The following is a 12291-nucleotide window of genomic DNA, read 5'->3' as shown; positions in this document are numbered from 1 at the left end:
TTAGCAACAACCACAGAAAATGCCCGTTTTCAGGTCACAGATTTATTATGTACTGTAGGGTTCAGCGCCACGAGGAGAATCTTCCCCCAGATGATCTAAGTGAATTTGCAGGTCTATATAGGGACAGTCCCATTTTGCTGTGGCCAAAATTTACCCTATTACAGAAACTACTGTGTATATAATTCCAAGCATGGTCTGATGCTGTTGCTGTGCTTGAAATTTTCTGTATCGTATTTTGAGAAGTGAGCTAGAATCTTCAAAATTATTCTGCTTTCATCATTGCAAGAGCAGCTTATTTCTGAAAGTTTGGGTTCTAATCTACCTTGTCTTTTATATCATCTAATGCCATGCTCATTTACTCTGAAGAAAGTTCCACTGAGCTTACTCCCAAGTAAGGGTGACTAGTAATGTTGCTTTTGCTGTGGAGCCCAAATCCTCTGACATTACAAACCACACCTTAGCAAGTTGAATACAATGTCAAGCTTCTCTACTACCGGTCATCAAAGCTTTTTTGAGAAAGAGGCAAAAATAAATAAATACCCCAACATTTTGGCATTTGGTTACAACTATAGTTGTGGTTAATAAGATTCCATTTATTTGAAAATAGATCTGCTTTTAAAAAAGAAAGAAAGAAAGAAAGAAAGAAAGAAAGAAAGAAAGAAAGAAAGAAAGAAAGAAAGAAAGAAAGAAAGAAAAAGAAATATTCCTGGATTGTACTCCAGTTTCTTGAGTGTGTAGATCTTATGGTATGAGTTAACCATGTGTTTCCCAGTTCCCATGTGCATTGTTATTCTAGTATTTGTTTGGGGAAGAAAAGCAAATGTATGGTTCACGCCATAACCTTGTCAAGTTCTGACCCTCACCAGCTCAGGTTGACACCATACAAATGCTGAAAGGAAAGGCCGCAGCCAAAATTAATCATAAACATTAGGCATAAAATATTACTGTTGACCTCGCCAAGTGGCAGACCTCTAGGAATAACATCCTGCTTCTTAAGAAAATAACATCCCTCTCCAACTGAGAAGAGCAGACGGTCTCGCCTATGCGTGACGGACGTGCTGACCTTTTGCCTCAGGGAGCCACATCCAGTTCTATCCGAAAGGGAAAGAGACACTCTGGGTTTCAGTCGGCTGAAGTTCTCCCCCACGACATGTCCTTGTTTAAACTTCAATTGCACTTCCGTCCAGGGTCAGCCCAATGGACCACAGTGTGATGGGAGCCCCAGGTAGCCAGGTACACAGCAGGGACTGGGCAGGAAACCATTCAAATCAAATATAGACGTATTTCTGACTCCCAGCTTTAGAGAAGAACGTTGTGCATAGAGGCCTTGTAAGTTTAGGTCTGACTACTGTTCCTACTTCCGTCCTGTGTACTCTTCATGGTGTGGGCCTGGTTGTCATCTTAATTCTAACAGTAGCATGTCATTAGTGGCATGACTTCTTTTCAGGCTCTTTAATTTCTGTATCATAAACAGTATTTTATCTATTATATTAATAGAAACACAAGGATCAAGTGACCTCCCAGGTAACCTGACCCAGCATCATGCTCAGTTGAGAATGCAACACCCAAATATGCATAAAAAGGTAAAGGTAAAGGGACCCCTGACCATTAGGTCCAGTCGTGACCGACTCTGGGGTTGCGTGCTCATCTCGCATTATTGGCCGAGGGAGCCGGCGTACAGCTTCCAGGTCATGTGGCCAGCATGACTAAGCCGCTTCTAGCGAACCAGAGCAGCACATGGAAACGCTGTTTACCTTCCCGCTGTAGCGGTACCTATTTATCTACTTGCACTTTGACATGCTTTCGAACTGCTAGGTTGGCAGGAGCTGGGACCAAGCAACGGGAGCTCACCCCGTCGCAGGGATTCGAACCGCCGACCTTCTGATCAGCAAGCCCTAGGCTCTGTGGTTTAACCCACAGTGCCACCTGGGCCCCTTAAATATGCATAAGTGCCTCCAACAAAGGAGGCGGTTCCACCGCTGAACAGCTTTTACTGTCAAGGAGTTTTTACTAAATGTCTACCTGAAATCTGTTTCTCTGCAATTTCCACCCGATCAATTAAGTTGAGTCTTCTGAAGCAACAGAGAACAAGTCTGGTCCATCTTCTGCATGATAGCCCTTCAGATACTTGAAAACTGGTGATAGGTTTTCCCTTAATCTTCTGGTTACAGGTAGGTAGCCGTGTTGGTCTGACGTAGTCGAAACAAACAAACAAAAAAAAATCCTTCCAGTAGCACCTTAGAGACCAACTAAGTTTGTCATTGGTATGAGCTTTCGTGTGCGTAAATCTTCTGAATACCAGTTGCTGGAAACCTCTTGAAACAATTACCAGCTGAAATCAGAAAGAATTATGTTTAGGCACCTACAGTAGACATGTTTGTTTAGGAAGGTTTTCATTGAAGTTGTAACCCAGTCATTTGTGGAAGATAACTTTTATATTTGATTAAATTGTGACATTGTTTTTAGAGTTTGTATGGATGGTTTTATTATTTATTACTTTAGAGTTTGCTGTCTTGACAGAATAGTCACCTGAGGCACCAGATGTTCTGAGGCAGTGAGTAGCTTTGGACACTACAGCTACATGTGCCCCACAATCTGCAATGAACACTCTTAAGCTAGTTTGCTGCATTCAGTTGGGATGGAATACACCATTCCATTGCCAGGATTAAAGTGAAATTCACTTGCCAGTCCAGTCAGCTTCTGTACATAGAATTGGAGGGGGGCTGGTCTTGTACTTTACCTCAGGCACCAAAAGTGTTGGGCCGGTCCTGATAGTGTTCCATGTTTGCATGGAAATCATCCACTGTCTAGAGCAGGCATCCCCAAACTTCGGCCCTCCAGATGTTTTGGACTACAATTCCCATCATCCCTGACCACTGGTCCTGTTAGCTAGGGATCATGGGAGTTGTAGGCCAAAACATCTGGAGGGCCACAGTTTGGGGATGCCTGGTCTAGAGAGTAGCAGTTATCCACCGGGATGGATTCAATGAAGTCAGTTTTACAAATAAGGGAGAAATAATGAACTATGGTTTTTTAAGCATGGGATCATAGAATCACAGAACTAGGTCACAAGGGTCATCTAGTTCAATACTTTGCCATTCATAAAACACAGCTAAAGAATCCCTGACAGATGGCTATCCAAACTCTGTTTAACCTTCCAAGGTAGTCCATTTCATTGTCAAGGAGCTCTCACCATCAGAAAGCTCTTCCTAATGTTTAGTTGCAATCTCCTTTCTTGCAATTAGAATCCATTGGTTTGGGTCCTACACTCTTGGGCAGTAGAAAACAAGCTTGCTATTTGCTCCCTTTGATCTGAACACCATTCTTCTGTTGATGCAGCCTACAATTGCATTAGCTTTTTTGTTGCTACATCACACTGTTAAACCTTTGGTCTACTAGATCCTTTTCAGCTCTCAAGCCAGGTGACCCCCATCCTATATTTGTGCATCTGATTCTTTCTACCTAAGTGTTGAACCTTACATTTGTCCCTATTGTAATTCATTTTGTTGATTTGGGTCCATTTCTCCAATCTGTTAAGGTCATATTGAGGATGACACTCACAAGAAATTCCCATACTGCTTAGGGAAGTGTTTGCACATGAAACTCTCGTAAGTGTGATTTAGTCTCTGACACTTCCATGTATTGCAACTGGGCTTCCATATCATTGCTGTTAATGGAATTCTTGCAGAATACCCAACACTTTTCTGCATCTCATAATGGCATTCATTCAACATGAATGGAAATTATGAGTGTGCATTGATAAAATCCCAGAGATATTTAAATAATTTGTTATTTAATGCAGATAAAAGTTCTACAGCAGCTGATTTTTCCAAATAAAGTGAATCATTTAATACATCTTTCAACTCCTGTCCCTTACTATTATTTTAATATACTGTTACAACCTCCAATGATCTTAATGCAAGATGAAAGGTTTATAAGAAGCTGGGCTACAGATGCTGCAAGTATCTTCATATACGACACAATAGGTCTTTTTATTATATGAAGAAAAATGATGATTGCCTGCACAAGAACTCATTTACTAATAATGCGCGGAAACATAAATGGGGTTCTAATCAGGACCTTTTTGTGAGGGGGCTTAATGATTTGACACTCTTGGTGCCACCTCAGTTGCCAATATTTAGAAATCTGTCTTTTGTAAAGGCCTTTAAAAGCATTAGAATGTAGAAATCAAAGAGACAATAAATTTTAAACCAATCTTATTGTCTGCAGCCTAAAGTGTTATTAAGATCAAAGTGGGGAAAACATCTGGCATTTGCTCCACTGCAAAAAATTAGGCCCAATCATCTACCGTTGCCATCTTGCAATCCAGTTGCCAAGGTCCCACTCCGTCATATGTACAGCTTGATCTTTCCTTTCCCTTTGACAGCTTTAATTTTGCAAAGTCTCACTTTTTCATACATCTGGATTACAAACAAATAAAAGAATACAATCTAGAAATAGTGGCTTCACCTTTCAACTCTTTTCAAGAGCCCTCCAAAATCTTTTAAGCCCCAAACAGAGATTAAGCCTGCAATTGTATGCCCATTTTCTTGGAAGTAAGCTCTGTTGAACTCAATGGGACTCACTTTTGAGTAGACTGGCATAGGATTGCCATGAGTTCTTTGATGACTTGTTACTCAGTTATACTTACCTGGTGACTATTTGTCTGTAGTTTGAACTAACTAGCCTGTATCAAAAGTGGATGGAACATACTTACCTGTGTAACGTATTAATTCTGCCATTTGTATTAATGTAACCCTCTAGATAGAACATACATTCTATAGCTAAGCATTTAGCTCTATCCTCAATACATTGTATTGTATTTTATTGCTAAGGCTAGTGGCTGATGCAAACAAAGATTCTATCTAGAATCATAGAATCATAGAATCATAGAGTTGGAAGAGACCACGAGGGCCATCCAGTCCAACCCCCTGCCAAGCAGGAAACACCATCAAAGCATTCCTGACAGATGGCTGTCAAGCCTCTGCTTAAAGACCTCCAAAGAAGGAGACTCCACCACACTCCTTGGCAGCAAATTCCACTGCCGAACAGCTCTTACTGTCAGGAAGTTCTTCCTAATGTTTAGGTGGAATTTTCTTTCTTGTAGTTTGAATCCGTTGCTCCGTGTCCGCTTCTCTGGAGCAGCAGAAAACAACCTTTCTCCCTCCTCTATATGACATCCTTTTATATATTTGAACATGGTTATCATATCACCCCTTAACCTTCTCTTCTCCAGGCTAAACATACCCAGCTCCCTAAGCCGTTCCTCATAAGGCATCGTTTCCAGGCCTTTGACCATTTTGGTTGCCCTCTTCTGGACACGTTCCAGCTTATCAGTATCCTTCTTGAACTGTGGTGCCCAGAACTGGACACAGTACTCCAGGTGAGGTCTGACCAGAGCAGAATACAGTGGTACTATTACTTCCCTTGATCTAGATGCTATACTCCTATTGATGCAGCCCAGAATTGCATTGGCTTTTTTAGCTGCTGCATCACACTGCTGACTCGTGTCAAGTTTGTGGTCTACCAAGACTCCTAGATCCTTTTCACATGTACTGCTCTCAAGCCAGGTGTCTCCCATCCTGTATTTGTGCCTTTCATTTTTTTTGCCCAAGTGTAGTACTTTACATTTCTCCTTGTTAAAATTCATCTTGTTTGCTCTATCTAATCACTTACCTGGGCAATGTGTGTAAACCCCATTGAACACGATGCACTTTGCTTCCAAGTCAATATGTACATGACTTCACGGTCTCCACTGTAAATACCAGTATTCAGGTTCTGGACAAGAGTATTTTAGCCTACACAAATAATTATTTATTTTAATAATAATAATAATAATAATAATAATAATAATAATAATAATAATTTATTATGTATACCCCACCCATGTGGCTGGGTTTCCCCAGCCACTCTGGGCGGCTTCCAACAGAAGTATTAAAATACAATAATTTATTGCACATTAAAAGCTTCCCTAAACAGGGCTGCCTTCAGATGTCCTCTAAAAGTCTGGTAGTTGTTTTTCTCTTTGACATCTGGTGGGAGGGCGTTCCACAGGGCGGGTGCCACTACCGAGAAGGCCCTCTGCCTGGTTCCCTGTAACTTGGCTTCTCGCAGCGAGGGAACCGCCAGAAGGCCCTTGGCACTGGACCTCAGTGTCCAGGCAGAACGATGTGGGTGGAGACGCTCCTTCAGGTATACTGGACCGAGGCCGTTTTAAACTTCTTCAATCATTTTTCACTTTATATGCCTATATTGTATGTCTGTTGTTTTGGTACTGGATGGTCACACACTGCCAGAGATACGTCTATTGCTATTCCTTCAGAGACAGGAAATATGTGCCTTTATGGGTGGAAATACATTAATTCAACACGTGACTCTTTCCATCACCCTTTTAAGAGCCAAACCTTCCACCATGCTTCTTTGAAAGCAACTTTCCATCCATGGAAATGACCACAACAATGCTGGGCAGGACTTCACATGGATGCTGATTCATTTGTTGGGGGGGGGGTATTAATTGCATGCACATTCCAAATGGATTGACGCTCACATCATGTCCTCTCCTACATCTGATACCACTGTTGACAATGTATGCCAGGGAGACTGGCTTCTACTGCTTGCATACAAAACGGCAAGCAGGAACTGTGACATATGTAATTGTACCTTTGAGAAGCCCCCCCTCCCTCCCCCTCCCTCCCTCCCTCCCCCCAACTAAGGAACTCTGAGACAGTTGCACATTCCACTTTGCACATAGGATGGTACATATTTTTCTCTCTCATGTTACAAAACCTGCCGTTTCACGTTAAAGTTTGCTTAAGCATCCTGAAGTATGACCCACAACAGTGGTTCCCAAACATCAGTGTTTAAAAGAGCAGGGAAGCTGCTCCAGAGTCCACTTTTGCAAGAGGCTTCAAGACAGCCCCTGCTTCCATTTGTGCCTCTGGAGGCTCAACTGGGAGGGGATCATTGTCTTAAAGCCTTGGCAAGCTTTTATATGTTGGGTCCATGACATTTGGGGGTGGGTAGAAGTAGAAGGGATCCTCAAAGGTTGGGAACCGCCTGGTAACAGATTTGTACTAAAATGCTTTTGAATTTTGATGAGGACTTTAAAAGAAACACATGCAAACCGATGGGAAAATGTGGAGAACTGAACTGAAAATGAGAAAGCAAAATGGACAGATTTCATCCATCCTTTCAGTAGCTTCCACTGCTACTCCCTCAATAGCCCACCTTGCCTCAACTACATCTTCCAACTCAGGGCATCTGGCTGCATCTCTCTAACTCAATCACTATATTGTCAGCATATATCTGCTTTTGAATGTTTAATTTAAGAAAGAAATGCCAGTGTTTTTGTTAGGAACCACTGCAAATGTTCTGCTCCAACTGATTCATCCCCGAATGATGTGACTTTACATCTGTATCAAACAAAAGATGAAAGAGACATCTTAAAAATGTTCCTGTTTTACTGTTAATCAAACCATTCTCCTTTTATGTCAGTATATTTGTCTTTCACATCTTCTTATAATTACTTAAAAGGGACGTGGTTATAAATATTGTTTCCAATCAGATGGGAAAATAATGAAAGCACAATCAAGCAGCAATTAAAAAAGCATTGCCCCCTCCCACCCCCACCATCAAAGCTTAGCTGAGAAGTCAGCCATTTGCCATATGGGGTGTTATGTGGAACCATATTAAAGTCAACAGTTCTTAGTCAGCAAAGTCAGCTAACTGGACTTCAAATGCCATTATAGCTATTCATGACGATTCCCTGCTTTTCTGTACATGGATTTGGCATAGACAGGATGGCCATTTACCAATACAGGTGACCACTTAACAAGTTGAAGATTAACAGTGTGTGTCCTGGCTACTGGTAAAGTTGACGAGGGATTAGTTGAGTCCATATGGCATACAGATAACCGAACGACACCAGGATGGTCTTATTTGGTGGTAACTTGATCATCTGTAGCCATGTTCAGGCATTCAGTGCCAAATGCCATGGAGGAACTCTCTAGAACAGTGTTATTCAGCCTCGAGTCCCCACTGTTAGACTACCATGCCAAGCATCCCCCGCCAACTTTACCAGTAGCCAGGAGTGATGATAAGGTTAAGTCTAGCAACAGCTGGAGACTCTGCTTTAAAACATGCAGACTAACCCCACTTCCTGGGCTCCGATGTTATGAAGTAGATGCATAGTCAAGGACATTCGCAGGGAAACCAAAATGCTTGTTTACAAAGCTATTGTACTACCAACCTTACTATATGCTTGTGAAACCTGGACCACTTATAAACGGCATCTCCAACTCCTCGAAAGATTCCATCAATGGTGTCTCCGGAAAATTTTACACATCACTTGGGAAGACAGGTGAACTAATATCAGTGTACTGGAAGAAGCAAAGATCACCAGCGTTGAAGCAATGATTCTTCAACATCAACTTCGTTGGACTGGTCATGTTGTGCGGATGCCTGATGATCATCTTCCAAAGCAACTACTCTATTCCGAACTTAAAAATGGAAAGCGTAATGCTGGTGGACAACAAAAGAGGTTTAAAGACTGTCTCAAGGCAAATCTTTAAAAATGTAGTATAAACACTGACAACTGGGAAACACTGGACTGCGAGCGCTCCAGTTGGTGTCATGGGCTTTGAAGAAACTTGATCTCAGGACGCAAGGGAGAAACGTGCTAAGAGGAAGGCACGCTTGGCAAATCCACACCATGATCAACTCCAGTCTGGAAATCAATGTCCCCACTGTGGAAGGACGTGGGGATCCAGAATTGGCCTCCACAGTCACTTACGGACCCATTGTTAAAACCGTGTTCATGGAAGACAATCTTACTTGGCTACGAGTGATCACCAAAGAAGTCAAGGACATCCTGAAGACGGCCTACTCATGTATGGCTCCCTCCATGGGAAGGGGAAATCTGATTAGCCAAGCAACGCATCCCCATGGGTACAGTCATATGCTCATATGTATGTGAGTGCATAGGACCCCTGCAGTTTGGTGCCAAATATGCATTGACTAGAAGTGTGGTAGGCATGTGCATTGGCATCTAGGAGACGTAGAGAAATCCTACAAGCGTTTGATACCCATGGGTACCAATCACCTGAATGGGGCTTGTATCCTACTACCAAGTAATTAGGATAAATTAACCTTGCATCCAGAAAGTGTATGATAAAAAATGCTTGTGTGTGGCCACCCTCTGTAACTTTCTAATAAAAGGCACAGAGAATGTAAGCCCTGCTGCTTCCCCAGATTTCTATGGTTAAATTCTCACTCTTTAACGTTTGACCCTCCCTCTGCATATTGAGAAAGCCACACAATGTCTGCGCCTTTAATCAGCTATGGTTTTTATTTTCGATTACAGCAAACACTGTCTTTTAAAGTAAAAATAGTCTGGAAATATTGTAAAATGCCTGGGGGGGGGGGAACTGGTTGCAACTGAGAACTAATGTTAATGGTTTTGGGGTGGGTGTGTTTTACTAAGCCCATTAAGGTGCCTTGCAAGAAAACTGGTATGAGTCACAGTTCAGCAGGTCCCTGCTCAGCACCTAAGACCAATTCAAGGTATTCATTTCAAGTGACTAGCTGTGACACAGCATGATGCATGAATTAAGAGGGGCTGCTGTTAACTTCACCTCCATCATGTGGCTGCCCTGATACTATTTCCAATATCCACACCTTGTGGGGATGAACAACCAAGCCAGGGAATCCTATGTTCTTTGACTTCTACTGGAATCCTGGAATCCAACTTTCATGGAAAGCTATAATGTAATGTATACATGCCCATGCAGACAGGTTTCTGTGGCTCGGATCTCCATGTTCAACACATGGCATTGAAGGCTGTGCCCAGGAAGACATGTAGGCAGACCAGTGGCATGGCTCCTCTGCCCCTTTGTGTGAATCTCTTTCAGATCTAAAACAGGTGAAAGGGGCTTGGGGTGTGCCCATTGTGTGTGACCATAAGTAGGCTGAACTGTATGACTTAAAAACTTAGTCATAGTGTTGCAAAGCAAGGCATTAAATGGGTGGCCTCTTGTAGGCAAATATCAGAAGTCTGAGTATCACCATTCGTTCATCCATTCACTCTACACATCACCTTTCATCAAATCCCCAGGATAAAATAAGTACAGGATGCATTGGGCACTAACACATTTGTTACTTTTGCCATCTCTCAAGACACAACAGCTACAAAAGAGCTTGTGGAGAACTTGCTGATGAGAAGTGCTGTAGTGGCGCCGGGACCAAGCACCACAAATTATTTCACAGCAGGGACAATTATGTCATCTCCTAAGCAGTGGCGGACCTAAATTTTGGGGTCCTGAAGTTTGAACCACTGATACACACTGATATCTTCTTCAATGTGATTCTATGACAGATCACATTTTTTTAAAAAAGGAACTACTATATCTCAGATTTTGATTAAAATTGCTGAACTGGATTATCTCACTGGTGTGAATGAAAATTTCATACACTTTATAGTTTTTGGAATGTGACACTCTGCCTTTTCAATACCTGTGCTACTGACACTCAAACTTTGGGATTTTGTGATATATACAACAACAAAAATCAGTTTGAGTTGTGTGACTCATATTTGGTCTACAAACCCAATTTTTTAAAGCATTGTGGGATTAGACGCTCTGAAGCTTAAGCTTCCTTAGTTCCATAGTAGACCCACCCCTGCTTCTAAGGTACGATTGGCCAATCTTCTGCAAGCCAACATGCAGAGAGAAACCCAAGTGAGTTAAGCAGAGGAACAGGCAGATTACATTACATTAGCATATGTGGTTCTAGATTAAACTGCCACTTTTATATTGAACAATTCCAAAGTTTCTTTAGTATGGCCACCCAAAATGTGGCAAAATAGTGAGCAAGCTTTTGCGTTGCCCAGAACTCTTCAGTACTCTTAATGTTAAGCAAAGTGAAAGGGGGGGGGGTGCAGAACAAAAAACTGGCTTGATATTGAAATCAAAATGTATGCATTGATTTTTGTAAAATTCATGTTCACTTTGACAGGAGCAAGCCAGCAGTAAATCACATCAAGCAAGCTGGTGTTAACTTCACTAGCAAAAGTGAGATCTGCACAGCAGTGTCGTTCCTAATGAGCAAAGTAACTCAACTCCGGTAGGTCTTGCCCCCATGAAGCAGTTGATGGAACTGAAGGTCCCCACCTACTCACAGCTGTCAAAGTTTCCTCTTTCCGGGGGTTTTCCCAAACAATCCAAGATTGTGCCTGCACAAAACTAACTTCTCTGCCCAATTCATGCTTCTCCTGGTTCTGAGACACCAGAAGGGAGGGGAGCTGGTCACAGCAGGAGGGGAAAACACCCGTGACTCTTCTCCAGCCGGACTCATCTCTGCCTCTTGGACTCCCTCCTCTCCTGCTTCAGCTTCTGCCTCTGGACTGTACTCTGCCACAGACTCCCCCTGCTCATTAAGCCCTGTTCCCTCTTCATCTTCTGACACCTCCCAGGCTTCTCCCTCTGAGCACTGTTTTCCCACCACCAATCCACAGGCTCTGAGCCTTCTTCCCCTGGCGGCTCCCCAGCTGGTCCCTGCCACTATTCCTCTGTGTCTAACCAGTTCATGTTGCATAGTCTTAGAAGGCTATGGGGATGTCACAAAGCGTGTCTGCGGTTTAGAATTCACCGCTACATCACTGCTGACAAGAGCTTTATGAGCTACCAGTAGCTGCAGTTCCCAGCAATCTCCCATGGCATGGTCAAGGGGCTTCGTTGCAGACAAGAGAATTCCCTTGCAGTAGCTGCTGGGGTTCTGTGAAAGGTATTGTCCCAATTCATAAACACCCACAAAGCTAATAAAAAGAAACCTGCTGTTGTATTCAAATAACCTCCCACTTCATACCATCTGTTCCCAGCATGTTAGGCAAGAGGAAATGGCGCTTGGGATATGGACCATGTAGGAATCTGAAGAGCCCCAGAAGGATACTTTTGTTTTACCTTAATTGCATACCAAGTTAGGAAAGTATGTACAGGAATCTTATTCCACGCTTTCCCCAACTATTCTACTGCTTGTCCGACTTGTACCATAATCCTATTCCCTTTCCTTGTGGTGGCTGGATGAATCCTTACCACTGTTCTTGGCTCTCTTGCGAGATGCAACTAAAGCCATTATGCCAAGAATGGGAATTGGACATTTTTGCCTCTCTCATATTTACCCATTTGAAAACCCAGTTCTAAAACCCTTGCAATTTCATTTTAGCCTGCAATTCAACACACACACACACACACACACACACACACACACATATATATATATTTTAAAAACTTGTTTATT

This window comes from Zootoca vivipara, chromosome 1 (assembly GCF_963506605.1).
Source record: "Zootoca vivipara chromosome 1, rZooViv1.1, whole genome shotgun sequence".
In the NCBI taxonomy this organism is placed as follows: Eukaryota; Metazoa; Chordata; class Lepidosauria; order Squamata; family Lacertidae; genus Zootoca; species Zootoca vivipara.
The sequence above is the reverse complement of the archived record's forward strand: the minus strand, read 5'-3'. Positions refer to the sequence as shown.